Genomic DNA, 19,067 nt, shown 5'->3' on the forward strand with positions numbered 1-19,067 from the left:
CCTTATGAATGAACATTGACATTTCTTCTGCACATGTCAGAACACAAACACATGAGCCTGATGCTCAAGGCGAACCGATCACGCACCCCCTACTGCTGAGTGTACTACTTCGTCAACAACTGTTTGCCTACGATACAGAATACTACTGAGAGAAAATCAGCATTGGGTGGACATATCTCACAAGTTTTTCTTGTGAGTAATACCACTGTGTCTTAGAAAGAGACCCGTAATCGCCTCAAATGTTTACAAAACCCGATAACAACTACTACTGTATGTTACTATCACAAGCTGTCTTGGTTCTACAGGTGTACACAAGTATCCATGTTAAAGGCTATACTTGCTTTATAAATCCACATATGGCGCTACCTGCGAATCACATGGGTTTTCCAAACAAATACCGAGATGGTGAGCGTCTTACAAACCGCCAGATATTAAAAAAACCCGATCCCAACAACTACTGTATGTTACTGTTACTGATCCTACAACACGAGGTAGTATAAAAGACAATACGGGATCTGGGGGAAGGACATGGATTTTGCTAACTGCATTGTGGTGATCCTCCAAACTACAAGCAGGTACTGCAGATCCGCGTCCCTCAGGGTCCATTCATGTCTATCACCCCAACATTCTGTCTTCGTTATTATATTCCATCAGCCACAGAAAAATTATGAACTATAAAAGCTCAACTAACTTCATCCAATAGAGAACAAATTAAGACTTTTAACGCATCTCTCTCCTCCCAAATGTTATTCTTGTTGTGGTCTTCGGTCCTGAGACTGGTTTGATGCAGATCTCCATGCTACTCTATCCTGTGCAAGCTTCTTCATGTCCCAGTACTTACTGCAACCTACATCCTTCTGAATCTACTTAGTGTATTCATCTCTTGGTCTCCCTCTACGATTTTTACCCTCCACGCTGCCCTCCAATACTAAAATGCTGATCCCTTGATGCCTCAGAACATGTCCTACCAACCAGTCCCTTCTTCTTGTCAAGTTGTGCCACAAACTCCTCTTCTCCCCAATTCTATTCAGTACCTCCTCATTAGTTATGTAATCTACCCATCTAATCTTCAGCATTCTTCTGTAGCACCACATTTCGAAAGCTTCTATTCTCTTCTTGTCCAAACTGTTTATCGTCCATGTTTCACTTCCATACATGGCTGCACTCCATACAAATACTTTCAGAAACGACTTCCTGACACTTAAATCTATACTCGATGTTAACAAATTCCTCTTCTTCAGAAACGCTTCCCTTGCCATTGCCAGTCTACATTTTATATCCTCTCTACTTCGACCATCATCAGTTATTTTGCTCCCCAAATAGCAACACTCATCTACTACTTTAAGCGTCTCATTTTCTGATCTAATTCCCTCAGCATCACCCAACTGAATTCGACTACATTCCATTATCCTCGTTCTGCTTTTGTTGATGTTCATCTTATATCCTCCTTTCAAGACACTGTCCATTCCGTTCAACTGCTCTTCCAAGTCCTTTGCTGTCTCTGACAGAATTACAATGTCATCGGCGAAACTCAAAGCTTTTATTTCTTCTCCACGGATTTTAATACCTACTCCGAATTTTTCTTTTGTTTCCTTCACTGCTTGCTCAATATACAGATTGAATAACATCGGGGAGAAGCTACAACCCTGTCTCACTCCCTTCCCAACCACAGCTTCCCTTTCATGCCCCTCGGCTCTTATAACTGCCATCTGGTTTCTGTGCAAATTGTAAATAGCCTTTCGCTCCCTGTATTTTACCCCTGCGATCTTTAGAATTTGAAAGAGAGTATTCCGGTCAACATTGTCAAAAGCTTTCTCTAAGTCTACAAATGCTAGAAACGTAGGTTTGCCTTTTCTTAATAATTCTTCTAAGATAAGGCGTAGAGTCAGTATTGCCTCACGTGTTCCAATATTTCTATGGAATTCAAACTGATCTTCCCCGAGGTCGGCTTCGGTCAGTTTTTCCATTCGTCTGTAAAGAATTCGCGTTAGTATTTTGCAACTGTGACTTGTTAAACTGATAGTTCGGTAATTCTCACATCTGTCAACACCTGCTTTCTTTGGGATTGAAATTATTATGTTCTTCTTGAAGTCTGAGGGTATTTCGCCTGTCTCATACATCTTGCTCACCAGATTGTAGAGTTTTGTCAGGACTGGCTCTCCCAAGGCTGTCAGTATTTCTAATGGAATGTTGTCTATTTCCGGGGCCTTGTTTCGACTCAGGTCTTTCAGTGCTCTGTCAAACTCTTCACGCAGTATCATATCTCCCATTTCATCTTCATCTACATCCTCTTCCATTTCCATGATATTGTCCTCAAGAACATCGCCCTTGTATAGACCCTCTATACACTCCTTCCACCTTTCTGCTTTCCCTTCTTTGCTTAGAACTGGGTTTCCATCTGAGCTCTTGATGTTCATACAAGTGATTCTCTTATCTCCAAAGGTCTCTTTAATTTTCCTGTAGGCAGTATCTATCTTACCCCTAGTGAGATAAGCCTCTACAGTCTTACATTTGTCATCTAGCCATCCCTGCTTTGCCATTTTGCACTTCCTGTCGAACTCATTTTTGAGACGTTTGTATTCCTTTTTGCCTGCTTCATTTACTGCATTTTTATATTTTCTCCTTTCATCAATTAAATTCAATATTTCTTCTGTTACCCGAGGATTTCTACTAGCCCTCGTCTTTTTACCTACTTAGTCCTCTGCTGCCTTCACTACTTCATCCCTCAAAGCTATCCATTCTTCTTCTACTGTATTTCTTTCCCCATTCTTGACAATTGTTCCCTTATGCTCTCCCTGAAACTCTGTACAACCTCTGGTTTAGTCAGTTTATCCAGGTCCCATTTCCTCCCATATACCGAAACCAAATACCGCATGCATGCAGGCATCGAACACATGTGACGATCCTATTAAATATAGTGGTATTGATCAACCGCACAGACCACTTTAAGGTTTCATTACCTGTGCTGTAGGATGATGACCGCATCCCGTGGACTATTCTGTAAGTCTGCAAGACACACTTCCTGAGACACTGTGTCGTTGTTTGAAACATTGTTTTCTAACACGCTTTGTACACTGCCATACATTTTCATTTTGTGCCACGAATTCGTGGTTTGTGTCAGGTCCTAAACTGACATTAAGACGCCCCTTATCCACGGCATTTCGCAGAAAACTAGACGTTGTACAGTGTAAATAATTTTGTTACTGCAGCTACCATAACACGCGAAACACGGTGGATGATTTTAAATAAAAGAAAGTTACAACATAAGGAAATTAGAAGAGTTGGGTTGCATTGTGGAGGGTTTCCAAAATGATGTCCTAAAGTGATTGACGACTTCTGCATTTAAACTAATCTGCCAGAGTGACGGAATAGATGATGGCTCTGAGTTCCCTTTCGACTGATTCTTCATATTGCACTCATGGACGCGATCAGTGTTTTGGTGCCAGCAACCCCAGAAGGTGTCACCCATCCACAAAACTCATTCCCCAACTCAAACAAGCGCTGTCAGTCAATCATTATGTGGTAACCGACAGTGTGCCAATGTACCAATGGGATGGAAAGACACCGCTGACGTACTGTAATAATAAACATCACAGTTGATAGCGTGAACAATGTTAGCAATTTTACAATAATTCCAACACCGGCCACTGATGTTCAAATGGTTCAAATGGCTCTGAGCACTATGCGACTTAACTTCTGAGGTCATCAGTCGCCTAGAACTTAGAACTAATTAAACCTAACTAACCTAAAGACATCACACACATCCATGCCCGAGGCAGGATTCGAACCTGTGACCGTAGCGGTCGCTCGGTTCCAGACTGTAGCGCCTAGAACCGCACGGCCACTCCAGCCGGCGCCACTGATGTGACAGCATGTTTCCCCAATTTCAGTATTATAGCTAAAGTGCCCCTTCTCTACTTCGCGAGTCTCATTGCGAATGTAGATAGATGACTGCCCAGTACGTCCATTCAGTGCTAATTCTCAAACACATAAATCATCAAAGTATACCAGACAGAGCTCTACATATTTCAAATGGTTCAAATGGCTCTGAGCACTATGGGACTTAACAGCTGTGGTCATCAGTCTCCTCGAACTTAGAACTACTTAAACCTGACTAACCTAAGGACATCACACACATCCATGCCCGAGGCAGGATTCGAACCTGCGACCGTAGCAGTCGCGCGGTTCCGGACTGAAGCGCCTAGAACCGCGAGACCACCGCGGCGGGCACTACATATTTCTAATACGTCGAGCACTGTGCTTAATTTACGAACAGTCCCTCTGCGTATGAGAGTCACAGAGCATACTCTAAAGTATTGTTTTAGAGTCTAGGATCCGTACCTGTAAGGTATTGGTAAGAGAGACTATAAACTCACGCACTCCTAGGGCTACAACGTTCCGTACTTAAAATGGGCTATAATGTTTGGCCGTCGGCGTTTCCAACCTATCAGTCATATGGAATGTAGCGCTGTTAATATTCCAATGTAAGAAATATATTTCAAGCAATGACATACATCCTTCTTCCCGGTTTCTCTACGATAAACTATGTTATCGAACCGTAAAACGAAAAAACTACTTCCTTAAAACATTGGCACTGTGTGATACGGGTACAATATAGCTTTCCGGAGATGTATAGCGCCCACTGTTCACATCCCATCACGGTTCGGAAATTATACTATGCCTGTATCAGCCCTATATAAAATGATCCTTAGTAACGGCGAATATCTCTTACAAGAAAACAGATAAACGCATAGCAGCAGCGTCCGACATGTCAAAATTAGCAGTCATTCCGTCACTAACTCTGTAAACAGCACACTGTCAGACAAATTTGTACACGGGGAATGCAATGAATCGCAAGCACCTATAGCTGACTTAGTTATGAATCTGAAGTCTGGATTTTACACCGAAGAAACGACAGGAGTACATCGCATAAATCAAATTTCGTTTAGTGGAATGTGTCACGTTTCATTATTGTGAAGTAATGACTCAGACTTGATAGGCGCCTATTAAACTTGATTTACATATACTAAAAATATTGTGCTTCGAGTTTTGAAGAACTTATAGACAGGGCGACAATTTCAATGGTTCCAGTGATTATTTGGTACCACAAATTACTGGAAGCTGCAGTACATAATCCAAATTATGTTTATTGACCTTGAAGATGATGATATACTTCATCTCTTGATATTGGTATCAGTTAAAGTTCATCCAAGATTGTGCACAGATTCATAAATTACCTTCGAAATTGTCTCACCTATTCTTTCCAACCAAATTTTTCGAATTATTAAAACAATTATTAATCAATTTCCACATCCCTATTCAAACTCCATCTCAACCGATCACTCCATCCCCTCTCTGTCATCCTTTTACGCAGATGCACGTAGGTTTAGAAGCAGATGTTTCTCTGTTTTTTCAGCAGTCAACTCGTGTGTATCACTATTACCTCAATAGACATGCGGTAGAATGCTGCGTAGACGAAAAAAAAAAAAATTACTCCTTCCATGTCACCGTTTTCTCGTTTACCTCTTGCTGCCGCATACTCGCTCCTATGTACAAGAATTGTTCTGCGACAACCAGAAGACACGTTCCCTCAATTTATACGTATTTTCCGTCAGTTTCGTAACTTTATCGATTTTATATCACTTCTACCCATGCAATCATGACAGCACTTCTCGTTCTCTGACGTGGCATGAGAGGCAAAATGCGTTACAAGTACAGGAGAAACATCTAGCGGTGGAATAAGGGAGTTGCAAATACCGCCTTCATATCACGTTCCTTAGCCGAATCACTTTCTAAATTTGTCATGTCCATTATAATTATCCGGGCTGTTATGCCGTGGTCGGTTGATGAATTCTGTGTCAATTCCCAACGTTTCGTGCCCGTCTGCGGGAGACATCTTCAAGGGGACAAACTGCCTATTGGCTTCTGTCTCGGGTTCTTCGGCCGACATTCATCTTGCACCAAACAACATCCTGGTCAGCTTTGATGTTGTTTCGTTATTTACGAAAGTGCCACTCAGTGACGCTCTGGAGCACATCGGTTCCATTTTCCCGCTAGACATCAGAAAGCTCTTCCATGAATGTCTCACCACGAGCTATTTCACGTGGAATGGCGACTTCTACGAACAGCTGGAAGGCGTCGCCATGGGTAGTCCTCTCAGTCCAGTGGTGGCCAACTTCTTCATGGAACAATTCGAAGCACAGGCACTGGACTCGGCCACTTGCAAACCTAAGGTGTGGTACAGGTACGTCGATGATACTTTCGTGGTGTGGAGCCATGGTGAAGAACAGCTCGGTGACTTCCTAAGACACTTGAACAGCCTCCATGCCAACATAACATTTACCATGGAAGTAGAAAAGGACAAGAAACTGCCATTTCTAGATGTGCTGGTCACAAGGGACGGCGAAAACCTGGGACACAGCGTGTATCGAAAACCGACTCACACGGACCGATACCTGCACAAACTGTCAAACCACCACCCGAGCCAGAAAAGGAGCATGATTAGTACGCTCGTAACGAGAGCAGGACGAATATGTGAGCCGCAACACCTCAAACGAGAAATGCAACACCTGGAAACAGTCCTGAGTAGCAATGGGTACTCCACAAATTATATTAGAAGTGTAACTGAGCCAAACACTCGGCGAAGTAAGGAACCAGAAAAAGAAATGTCGGGTACGGCCTTTCTGCCATACATTCCCAGAGTGACGGACAGAATCGGCCGTATATTGCGCAAACATGGCGTAAAGACGATCTTCAAACCAACAAGGAAGATCAAAGAGTGTCTTAGATCGGCGAAGGAGAAAAGAGACCCACTTTCAATGTCGGGAATATACCGCATACCATGCACATGCGGAAAAGTTTATGTCGGGATGACTGGACGATCCATTAACACCAGGATCAAGGAGCATAAGCGACATTGCAGGTTGGGGCAGGTGGAGAAATCGGCCGTGGCAGAACACGCACTGAATGAGACCGACCACGTAATAAAATTCGCCGACACGGAAGTTCTGGCTGTAGAGAACCACTATCACACGCGCTTGTTCAGAGAAGCTGTAGAAATACAAAAACACGCGAACAGTCTGAACAAGAAAGAGGAAAGCCTTAAGGTCAACGGATCCTGGCTTCCCGTACTGCAGCGAACGACCGTCGCAGGTAGCAAGAGGAGAACCGCACCGGAAATGACCGCGGAGAAGCCCTCGGACGTTGGCGCGCCAGGTACATATAGTCTGCGCCCGCGAGCTCGGCTCCAGTTCACCACCGGCAATGGAGGATGAAGCTTTGACAATGCCAGCTACTCGTGCTGGCGAAACGTCAGAAAAATCATTAGATGAACGTCGGCCGAAGAACCCGAGACAGAAGCCAATAGGCAGTTTGTCAACAAGTGGCCACGAAAGCCTCAACAATTTTGTATCTTCAAGGGGGTCTGTAGCTCGATGGAAGGTCCAACACACCCACTGGCTCGCTACTGACTGCCGCTAAATTCTGTTTCCGCGCGCTCCCGCGCCGAGGCGTGACGTCACGTGTTTTGAAAACGTCAGTGCAATTGGCCGCTGTCCGTCGCCGTCGATCGCCGTTGCCATCACCCAGTGGTGGACGGGTGGTACACATCATCTTCAACGCCGGCATCCATATATCGTTTAATTTCACGCCATCCTCCTTTCGATTGAAATTATTAGGGTGTTTGGCGATTTCGATTGCCTCCCTGTAGATCCTTTCGTAATATCCGCTTGTGGCCGCTAGTACTTGCGTCTCCTCGAAACGAATATGGTTGTTACCTGGCTGGAAAGCGTGCTCCGCAACAGCTGATCGTTCCGTTTGTCCTCTTCTACGATTTCCCTTGTGCTCTTCGAAACGTTTTGAAACAGTTCTTTTCGTGGTACCCACATAAACATCTCCGCAGCTGTATGGGATCCTACACACTCCAGCTTTTTCCAATGGTTTGTGAGCGTCCTTGGCAGGCTTAAGAAATTCCTGTATCTTCCTGGTGGGCTTGTAAATTACGGTAATATTCCGCTTCGTCAAGATCCTCCCTATTCTTTCCGTTACATTTTTAACAAACGGCAGGAATCCAAGATGGCCGCCGAGTAAGTGACGCCAGAAACCAGTTCCAGAAAGTTAAGTGATTTAGACAGGAATATAATTTAGTTTAACGCCAACAACAAATTAAATACGTGCATTAGTGTATCGTTTAGTCTTGCCATTAAAGGTTTGACTTTTCTTTGCGTATTTTTTCAGAAAACACGAAAAGATCGTAACTTCGCGAAGTCGCGCTTAGGCTTAAATTTTGTAAACGTGTTTGTTTCTTGTTTCTCGGTAATTTAACTAGTTTCTCGGTAACAAATAAGTAAACTACCGTAAATAGCGTATAACTTCATTGTTTTAATACAGATTTCAGAAAAACAGCGTAACTTTATATCAGAAACTTGCCTATATACATTTGTTTATAGGCCTAATTCTCGTAACGTTTTTGGAGAATCAAAGTTAAAGTATCTCGTTTAATTGTCCTTTTTTTCATTCCATCGAGTGAAATATATAATAAATAGCGTATACCTTCATTGTTTTAATACAGATCTCAGAAAAATAGCGGAATTTTAAATCAGAAACTTGTTTATATACATTTGTGAATAGGCTTAATTCTTGTAACGTCTTTTTTGATTTTCGGTAATTTAATTGATTTATTTTAGCTAAAGTATTATTTTTGCCATGAGTGAGAAGTGCCTAACTTGCCGTAGAATTGTTAGTTCCGGGGTTTGGTGTGATGGATGTAGTAGTTTTTTTCACTGGGGGGACTGCAGTGGCGTGGGTGTTGGGAAAGTGGATCAGGCTCATCAGTGGTTATGTAGGATTTGCAGCAGAGATAGGAAGATAGTGGAACAGGAGGGGAAAATTGCTGCCCTTCAGGCTGAGCTAGATCAGGCTAGGGAAGATCTGGACAGGTTAAGGAGGGAGAAGGGCAAAGAGAGGTGGGAAGTGGCAACAGGTAGCAGAAGGAACAGGCCTAGAACTAAGTCTGACAGTTTTGTGGTGAATGTCAAAAATAAGTTTGACCTGTTGCTTCAGTTAGAAACTGATGAGCCTCAAGCAGAGGTAGGTGTAGACAGGACACAACAAACTTTCAATAGGAAATTGAAAAAGGATGTAGGAAAGTCATCGAAAAGGAAGAAAGTTTTGTTGTTAGGCAGTTCTCATGCCAGAGGTGTAGGCCAACTTCTGCAGGAGGAATTAGGACCAGAATACCAGGTCACAAATTTTTTCAAACCAAGTGCTAGTCTGGATCAGGTGACAGAGGATTTAGGTTCACTCTGTAAAGGATTTACCAGGGAAGACACCGTGGTTATTGTGGGAGGGCCAGGGAACAGCATCGACAGAGATCCTGGGTACAGTATAGAGTGTGACCTGGTAAAGATTTCGTCGGCATCGAGACACACCAATGTTGAATTTGTATCTGTCCTGAGACGCCATGACCGGCCTCATTTGGACTCTTCTGTTGGGAGAGTTAATTTGGAGTTGGAACGGCTGCTTGGGTCGGGTGCGGGGGCTCATATTGGTGTGGTTCCTGTTGATTATCTCAGTAGGTGGGACTATACCAGGCACGGCCTACATCTCAACAGGAAAGGGAAGGGGAAACTGGCTGGGGTAATAGCAGGAAATTTAAGGGGGGGAGGCACTGCCATGAATGGTAAAATACCAGTGGTTACAGGTGTTGGAGCAGCACCTTTTTTAGGATAGGTAAGACAGAAAGATGTCAAGTTCTACGAGAGGTCAGGATTGAAACAAATCTTCAGTTTAGGAAAGAAATTAAACAGCACAATTCTAGCACATTGGATCACCAATCACAGCTATCAATTATAAATTTTCACCAATCACCAGAAATTTTATCTCCACCAAGTTGTATCTCAGTCCTAGGTAATTGCATTGATGAATTAAAGTCACCCAACCCAGTTGACATAATCTGCCTCTCTGAACACCGTGTGACCACTGGTATAGGAACTAGGCCTAAGCACAATGAGAAACTCAGACAGGAGAGTACTGCAAATGTTAGAATAAGGAAAGGTTCTCATAAAAGTATAATTAAAAATAATGTAAGTATATTTCATCAAAATATTGGGAGTTTAAAGAATAAAGTAGATGAGCTTCTGGTTTGTTTAGAAGATTTAGAAGCTGAGAATGAAATAGATATACTATGCCTGTCTGAGCATCACATTGTTACTGATATGGATAAGGTAAATGTAAGTGGTTATAAGCTCTCTGCACATGTAATGAGAGAAAATATGGAGAAAGGAGGAGTTGCCATATATGTCAAAAGTTATCATTGTGCAAAAAGTATAGAAACAAAAAAGTTTTGTGTAGAGAAACACATAGAAGCATGTGCCTGTGAGCTTAAATTAAATAAAGGCACATTTATAATTGTAACTGTATATAGGTCCCCATCAGGAAATTTTCATCTATTTCTGAAAAATTTGGACTCCTTGTTGTGCTATCTGTCAGACAGGGGGAAGCAAATTATTATTTGTGGGGACTTCAATGTAGATTCTCTGAAAGAGGGTAATAGGAAAAATGACCTTGAAGTATTACTCGGTTCTTTCAATTTGACACCCGTTATTGATTTTCCTACTCGGGTGGTAAAGGATAGCAGCTCACTGATAGATAACTTCTTTATAGACCAAGATAAGTTTAACCAGATAAATGCTCAGCCTGTTGAGAATGGTCTTTCTGATCATGGTGCACAGCTAGTTACAATATATGACATAGCTCCATTCAGCAATACTAAACAGTCCTCCAAAGTAGTACGTTCAGTCAACGATTTAACAATTGCAAATTTCAGGGAAAGCCTACAGCAGTTAGACTGGGATGAGGTGTACCGTGAACCTGATGCCAATTTAAAATATAATTTATTTCATGACATTTTTGTAAATGCATTTGAAAACTGCTTCCCCAAGAAAATAGTTAAATATACTCGTAAGAAACCTTGTAACAAACCATGGCTTACTAAGGGTATAAAAATGTCCTGTCACCGGAAAAGGGAAATGTATCTGACAGCAAGAAAGAGTAGTGACCCAGAAACTATCAAAAATTATAAAAACTACTGTGTTATATTAAGAAAAGTTATTAAAAAATCCAGGAGTATGTGTATCATGTCTGAAATCAGCAACTCTGATAATAAAATTAAAACAATTTGGAATACTATTAAAAGAGAAACAGGTCAACCAAGAGCAGAGGATGACAGTATTACCATCAAATTGAATGAAAACTTTACAAACAAAAAGTCAGAAGTTGAAAATATTTTTAATAATCATTTTCTAAATGTTGTGGATATAGTAGGATCCAGGTGTTCATTAGAAGATGCTAGGCTGTTAATGGAAGAGGCCATACCTATGCAATTTGATACAATTGAAATCTCACCCACTTCTCCCTCTGAAATTAGGAAAATAATAAACTTGCTTAAAAGCAAAAACTCACATGGAATTGATGGCATTTCCAGCAAAATACTAAAAGCTTGTTCTCAACAGATAAGTAAGATTCTCAGCCACCTGTGTAATAGCTCTCTGGAACAGGGCATTTTCCCTCATAGACTGAAATATGCTATTGTTATACCTTTGCATAAAAAGGGGGATAGATCTGATGTCAACAATTACCGTCCAATCTCCCTTCTAACAGCTTTATCCAAAATTTTTGAGAAAGTAATGTATTCAAGAGTAGCTTCACATATCTGTAAAAATGAAGTACTAACAAAATGTCAGTTTGGTTTCCAGAGAGGTTTTTCAACAGAAAATGCCATATATGCTTTCACCAGTCAAATTTTGAATGATCTGAATAACCGAACACCACCCATTGGGATTTTTTGTGATCTCTCAAAGGCTTTTGATTGTGTAAATCATGAAATTCTGCTAGACAAGCTCAAGTATTGTGGCATGAGTGGGACAGTGCACAAATGGTTTAATTCGTACCTAACTGGAAGAGTGCAGAAAGTTGAAATAAGTAGTTCTCGTAACATGCAAAGATCAGCACATTCCTCAAACTGGGGAACTATCAAGAATGGGGTTCCACAAGGGTCAGTCTTGGGTCCTTTGTTGTTCTTATTATATATTAATGACTTGCCATTCTATATTCATGAAGAGGCAAAGTTAGTTCTCTTTGCTGATGATACAAGTATAGTAATCACACCTGACAAACAAGAATTAACTGATGAAATTGTCAATACTGTCTTTCAGAAAATTACTAAGTTGTTCCTTGTAAACGGACTCTCACTGAATTTTGATAAGACACAGTACATACAGTTCCGTACAGTGAATGGTATGACGCCATTAATAAATATAGACCTTAATCAGAAGCATATAGCTAAGGTAGAATATTCCAAATTTTTAGGTGTGTCCATTGATGAGAGATTAAATTGGAAGAAACACATCGATGATCTGCTGAAACGTTTGAGTTCAGCTACTTATGCAATAAGGGTCATTGCAAATTTTGGTGATAAAAATCTTAGTAAATTAGCTTACTACGCCTATTTTCACTCATTGCTTTCATATGGCATCATATTTTGGGGTAATTCATCACTGAGGAATAAAGTATTTATTGCACAAAAGCGTGTAATCAGAATAATAGCTGGAGTCCACCCAAGATCATCCTGCAGACATTTATTTAAGGATCTAGGGATATTCACAGTAGCTTCTCAGTATATATACTCTCTTATGAAATTTGTTATTAACAACCAAACCCAATTCCAAAGTAATAGCAGTGTGCATAACTACAATACTAGGAGAAAGGATGATCTTCACTATTCAAGATTAAATCTAACTTTGGCACAGAAAGGGGTGAATTATACTGGCACTAAAGTCTTTGGTCACTTACCAAATAGTATCAAAAGTCTGACAGATAACCAACAAGTATTTAAGAAGAAATTAAAAGAATTTCTGAATGACAACTCCTTCTACTCCATAGAGGAATTTTTTGATATAAATTAAGGAAAAAAAAAAATAAATAAATAAATAAAATAAAGAAAAACAAAAAACACAAAAAAATAAAGTTGTTATATTAGCTTAAGTATGTTGTTAAATTAACCTAATTATGTCCTGTATTGGAAAATTCGACTCGTTCCACATCATTACGAAATATCGTATTCATGATCCATGGAACTAGTATTAATCTAATCTAATCTAATCTAATCTTAGATTTTGCAGTAGCCTGTACGTCACTATGGTTTCTGCGTGGCTGTCTCAACGCACGTTTTATTTCGGCGGACGAATATCCGTTCTTCATTAGTGCATTGTGGAGATGTTCCATCTCAGCGACGAGCAACTCAAGTTCACAAATATTTCTAGCTCTGCCCGCTAACGTCTTGATAACACCCCGCTTCTGTTGTGGGTGCTGGTTCGAATCCCGGTGCAAATAACGGTCCGTGTGCGTTGGTTTGCGGTATACTGAGTGGCCCAAACTACCATTTTCGTTTCTAAAAAGAAGCACATCGAGGAAATGTAATTTGCCGTCTACCTCCTCCTCCATTGTAAACTGAATTCTCGAGTTTATACTATTCAGATGTTCGTGGAACCGGCTTACTTCCTCCACAGCACAAACGTGTCATCCAGGTATCGGAACCACACATTTGGTTTTTTGCTGGCAGTATCTAAGGCCTGTTCTTCGAATTTCTCCATAAAGAAGTTTGCAATTACGGGACTTAGGGGGCTTCCCATAGCCACGCCATCCGTTTGTTCATAAAACTGTTCATTCCACTTGAAGTATGTGGTCGTCAAACAACACTTAAACAGTTCTGAAATATCGGCAGGAAAAATTCGATCCAGCTGTTCTAGTACATCATTAAGTGGCACCATGGTAAACAGTGATAACACATCGAAGCTGACCAATATGTCCATGGAAGCCCCCTAAGCCTTTATGATCGCATGTGTTCTCCATGGAAATTTGAGAAGATTCAATATGGACATGTGTTTGCGCCAGTCCATTATTCCCTCCATGTAAATAGTCCAGTTGACTGCTTCTGCACATTTCCCGTCTTTATTTGGTTGAGAGAACATAGATTGTGGCTTGCGTTGTGTGGATGTAGCAGGTGAAAAACGGGTGGAAAACACACTGGCTGGTTCTCTAGACAAGAGAAACACCTTAGTTGGCTTTGTGAATTATAAGGATGAATTTGAATCTGTTATATCACCAAAATCGGTATTTGCGAGTGGAATTACCAGTTTCCTCAATTTTTTCCGAGCTTTCACGTAAAGGTCTTCGCATGCGAGATAAGTTTCTAGTTGCTCAGTGGTTGGCAGCGTGGTCCACCTCGCTGCACCTCGCTTAAGTTTTGGGATTCTAGAGAAATAATTTCCGGTCTTTATCTTCGGAATCATACTGTCCAAGCGATTCTGCTGTGCAAGTGGTATTGCTATGTGTTGATATGAGAAGTATTGCGAAAATGGTATGTTATTCTGGTAAACCATGTGAAAATACGTATGTTCTTGTAATCCTAGAGTCTGGAGATGGGTGTAGAAAGCAAGCAAGCAATGAAGCAAGTCAGTGTATAAAAAGGAACGCCTTTGTGCCTAGGGGAACCGATGCAGCCTTTGTGCAACAGTTTGGAGAGTGACGTCGGTCTGCCGAGGGTACTCTGGTCATGTGTCGGTCCAAAATGACTTATGACCGTCAGCTTCCGTGGGTGACTGCCCGTCCTCACAGGAGATACCTACTGCTGTGAGGAGTATGTAGGGCGCATGTGCTTATGCTATCTGCCTTCGTGGTATATGTGTGAGTGATGGTCGATAGCTATATGCAGGACACAGAAGTGGCGATATTGTATGGCGCAGGATACAGATTGTGTGTTTACTGCATGTACATCTACATGGATACTCTGCAAATCACATTTAAGTGCCTGGCGGAGGGTTCATCGAACCACCTTTACAATTCTCTATTATTCCAATCTCGTGTAGCGCGCGGGAAGAATGAACACCTACATCTTTCCGTACGAGCTCTGATTTCCCTTAGTTTATCTTTGTGATCGTTACCTCCTATGTAAGTCGGTGTCAACAAAACATTTTCGCATTCGGAGAAGAAAGTTGGTGATTGGAATTTAGTGGGAAGATTCCGTCGCAACGAAAAACGCCTTTCTTTTAATGATGTCCATCCCAAATCCTGTATCATTTCTGTGATACTTTCTCCCACATTTCGCGATAATACAAAACGTACTGCCTTTCTTTGAACTTATTCGATGCACTCAGTCAGTCCTATCTGATAAGGATCCCACACCGCGCAACAGTATTCTAAAAGAGGACAGACAAGCGTAGTGTAGGCAGTCTCCTTAGTAGGTGTGTTACATTTTCTAATTGTCCTGCCAATGAAACGCAGTATTTGGTTAGCCTTCCCCATAACATTTTATATGTGTTTCTTCCAATTTAAATTGTTCGTAATTGTATCACCGAGGTATTTAGTTGAATTTGCGGCTTTTAGATTACACTGATTTATCGTGTAACCGAAGTTTAACGTGTTCCTTTTAGCACTCATGTGGATGACCTCACACTTTTCGTTATTCAGGGTCAACTGCCACTTTTCGCACCATTCCGATATTTCTTCTAAATAGTTTTGCAGTTTGTTTTGATCTTCTGATGACTTTACTAGTCGACAAACGGCAGCGTCATCTGCAAACAACCGAAGACGGCTCCTCAAATTGTCTTCCAAATCGTTTATATACACTCCTGGAAATTGAAATAAGAACACCGTGAATTCATTGTCCCAGGAAGGGGAAACTTTATTGACACATTCCTGGGGTCAGATACATCACATGATCACACTGACAGAACCACAGGCACATAGACACAGGCAACAGAGCATGCACAATGTCGGCACTAGTACAGTGTATATCCACCTTTCGCAGCAATGCAGGCTGCTATTCTCCCATGGAGACGATCGTAGAGATGCTGGATGTAGTGCTGTGGAACGGCTTGCCATGCCATTTCCACCTGGCGCCTCAGTTGGACCAGCGTTCGTGCTGGACGTGCAGACCGCGTGAGACGACGCTTCATCCAGTCCCAAACATGCTCAATGGGGGACAGATCCGGAGATCTTGCTGGCCAGGGTAGTTGACTTACACCTTCTAGAGCACGCTGGGTGGCACGGGATACATGCGGACGTGCATTGTCCTGTTGGAACAGCAAGTTCCCTTGCCGGTCTAGGAATGGTAGAACGATGGCTTCGATGACGGTTTGGATGTACCGTGCACTATTCAGTGTCCCCTCGACGATCACCAGTGGTGTACGGCCAGTGTAGGAGATCGCTCCCCACACCATGATGCCGGGTGTTGGCCCTGTGTGCCTCGGTCGCATGCAGTCCTGATTGTGGCGCTCACCTGCACGGCGCCAAACACGCATACGACCATCATTGGCACCAAGGCAGAAGCAACTCTCATCGCTAAAGACGACACGTCTCCATTCGTCCCTCCATTCACGCCTGTCGCGACACCACTGGAGGCGGGCTGCACGATGTTGGGGCGTGAGCGGAAGACGGCCTAACGGTGTGCGGGACCGTAGCCCAGCTTCATGGAGACGGTTGCGAATGGTCCTCGCCGATACCCCAGGAGCAACAGTGTCCCTAATTTGCTGGGAAGTGGCGGTGCGGTCCCCTACGGCAATGCGTAGGATCCTACGGTCTTGGCGTGCATCCGTGCGTCGCTGCGGTCCGGTCCCAGGTCGACGGGCACGTGCACCTTCCGCCGACCACTGGCGACAACATCGATGTACTGTGGAGACCTCACGCCCCACGTGTTGAGCAATTCGGCGGTACGTCCACCCGGCCTCCCGCATGCCCACTATACGCCCTCGCTCAAAGTCCGTCAACTGCACATACGGTTCACGTCCACGCTGTCGCGGCATGCTACCAGTGTTAAAGACTGCGATGGAGCTCCGTATGCCACGGCAAACTGGCTGACACTGACGGCGGCGGTGCACAAATGCTGCGCAGCTAGCGCCATTCGACGGCCAACACCGCGGTTCCTGGTGTGTCCGCTGTGCCGTGCGTGTGATCATTGCTTGTACAGCCCTCTCGCAGTGTCCGGAGCAAGTATGGTGGGTCTGACACACCGGTGTCAATGTGTTCTTTTTTCCATTTCCAGGAGTGTATATATACGGAACAACAATGGGCCTCTAACACTACCTTGGGGAACGCCAGAAATCACTTTTGTTTTACTCGATGACTTTCCGTCAATTACAACGAGCTGTGACCTCTCTGACAGGAAATCACACATCGAGTCACATAACTGAGACGACATTCCATAAGCACGCAATTTCACTACCAGCCGCTTGTGTGGTACAGTGTCAAAAGCCTTCCGGAAATCCAGAAATACGGAATCGACCTGAAGTCCCTTGTCAATAGCACTCAGCACTTCATTTGAATAAAGAGTTTGTTGTGTTTCTCAGGAACGATGTTTTCTAAACCCATGTTGACTGTGTGTCAATAGACCGTTTTCTTCGAGGTAATTCATTACGTTCGAACACAATATATGTTCTAAAATCCTGCTGCATATCGACGTTAACGACATGGGCCTGTAATTTGGTGGATTACTTCTACTACCTTTCTTGAATATTGGTGTGACCTGTGTGACTTTCCAGTCTTTGGGTACGGATCTGTCTTCGAGCGAACGGTTGTATATGATTGTTAAGTATGGAGCTAATGCATCAGCATACTCCGAAAGGAACCTAATTGGTATACAGTCTGGACCAGGAGACTTACTTTTATTAAGGGATTGAAGTTGCTTCACTACTCCGAGGATATTTACTTTCATGTTGGCAGCTGTTCTCGATTCGAATTCTGGAATATTTACTTCGTCTTCTTTTGTGAAGGCATTTCGGAAGGCTGTGTTTAGTAACTCTCCTTTGGCAGCACTGTCTTCGATAGTATATGCATTACTATCGTCCAGAGAAGGCATTGATTGTTTCTTGCCGCTAACATACTTCACATACGGCCAGAATCTCTTTGGATTTTCTGCCAGGTTTCTAGAGAAGGTTTCATTGTGGGAAGTGTTATAAGCATTTCGCATTGAAGTCCTCTCTAAATTTCGAGCTTCTGTAAAAGATCGCCAATCTTGGGGATTTTGCGTCTGTTTAGATTTGGCATGTTCGTTTTGATATGGTATGTGGTGATATAGCCGGATTGGAGATCGGCTTCACGTTAAAATATTCAAGATTTCCTCGACAGTAGCAGAACAGCGTAGTTGAGGAAGTGTATATGTGTATTTCATGATCTGTAGACCACTTTTTCAAGGCTTAGCTGTAGCGCAATATGCCGATGTGTGCAAAATAGTTTTGGCATTGAAAGTCTCGTCTGCAGAAAATGGCGGACAGTGATCCCGCACCAGCATTAGTAGTTTGGCAGGTTTCACATCCAAAAGTTCAAGCTCTGCTCAACAATAGCGGATCAGTGTAACTGAGGACGTGTCTTTCCATATTTGACGATCTGTAGATCACTTTTGCAGGGATTAACTGTCAGTGCAATACAGCAATCTGTACAAAATAGTTTTGCCACTGAAAGTCTTGTCAGGAGAAAAAAATGGCGGATAGTGCTCTCACACCAGCAGCAGCAGTTTTGCAGGTTAATTCAGTGAGAGCCATTCAGAATGCTCCATTCAATTACAAGACATCCTTTGTGAAGGTACACAGGAGCCTCGATAGACTGCTTCGACCAAGATGGGGGCAAGGTATCGATGGAAAGTTTTGAGAGTAACGTGTTGTCTTCTTTGTTCAAGTGTTCAAAGACAATTTGAAGCAGACCATCCATATGTTGCACGATGCTGTCCCTAATCCGCCATTGTGGCATTAGAACATCTCCAGGCCAGCAGCGGTAAGACACCGAAAATTCCAGTCTTTTTTCTCTTCTGTAGGAGGGTGCTTCGAATTCTGTTAGCGTAATTGTCCTGCTTTTTCCCTTTTGTGCTTAGACAGTGCTCTCTTTCCAAACAAAAAGAATGACTTTATAATTCATGGTGAGATTGCAAGCAGGTACAGACATGATGAGGTCTTTTAGCACTGAGACGTATATTGAAATCAGGACGTTACAATTTCCAGCAAGGGTAACGTGATGGATGG

Source organism: Schistocerca nitens, chromosome 1 (assembly GCF_023898315.1).
Source record: "Schistocerca nitens isolate TAMUIC-IGC-003100 chromosome 1, iqSchNite1.1, whole genome shotgun sequence".
NCBI classification, from domain to species: Eukaryota; Metazoa; Arthropoda; class Insecta; order Orthoptera; family Acrididae; genus Schistocerca; species Schistocerca nitens.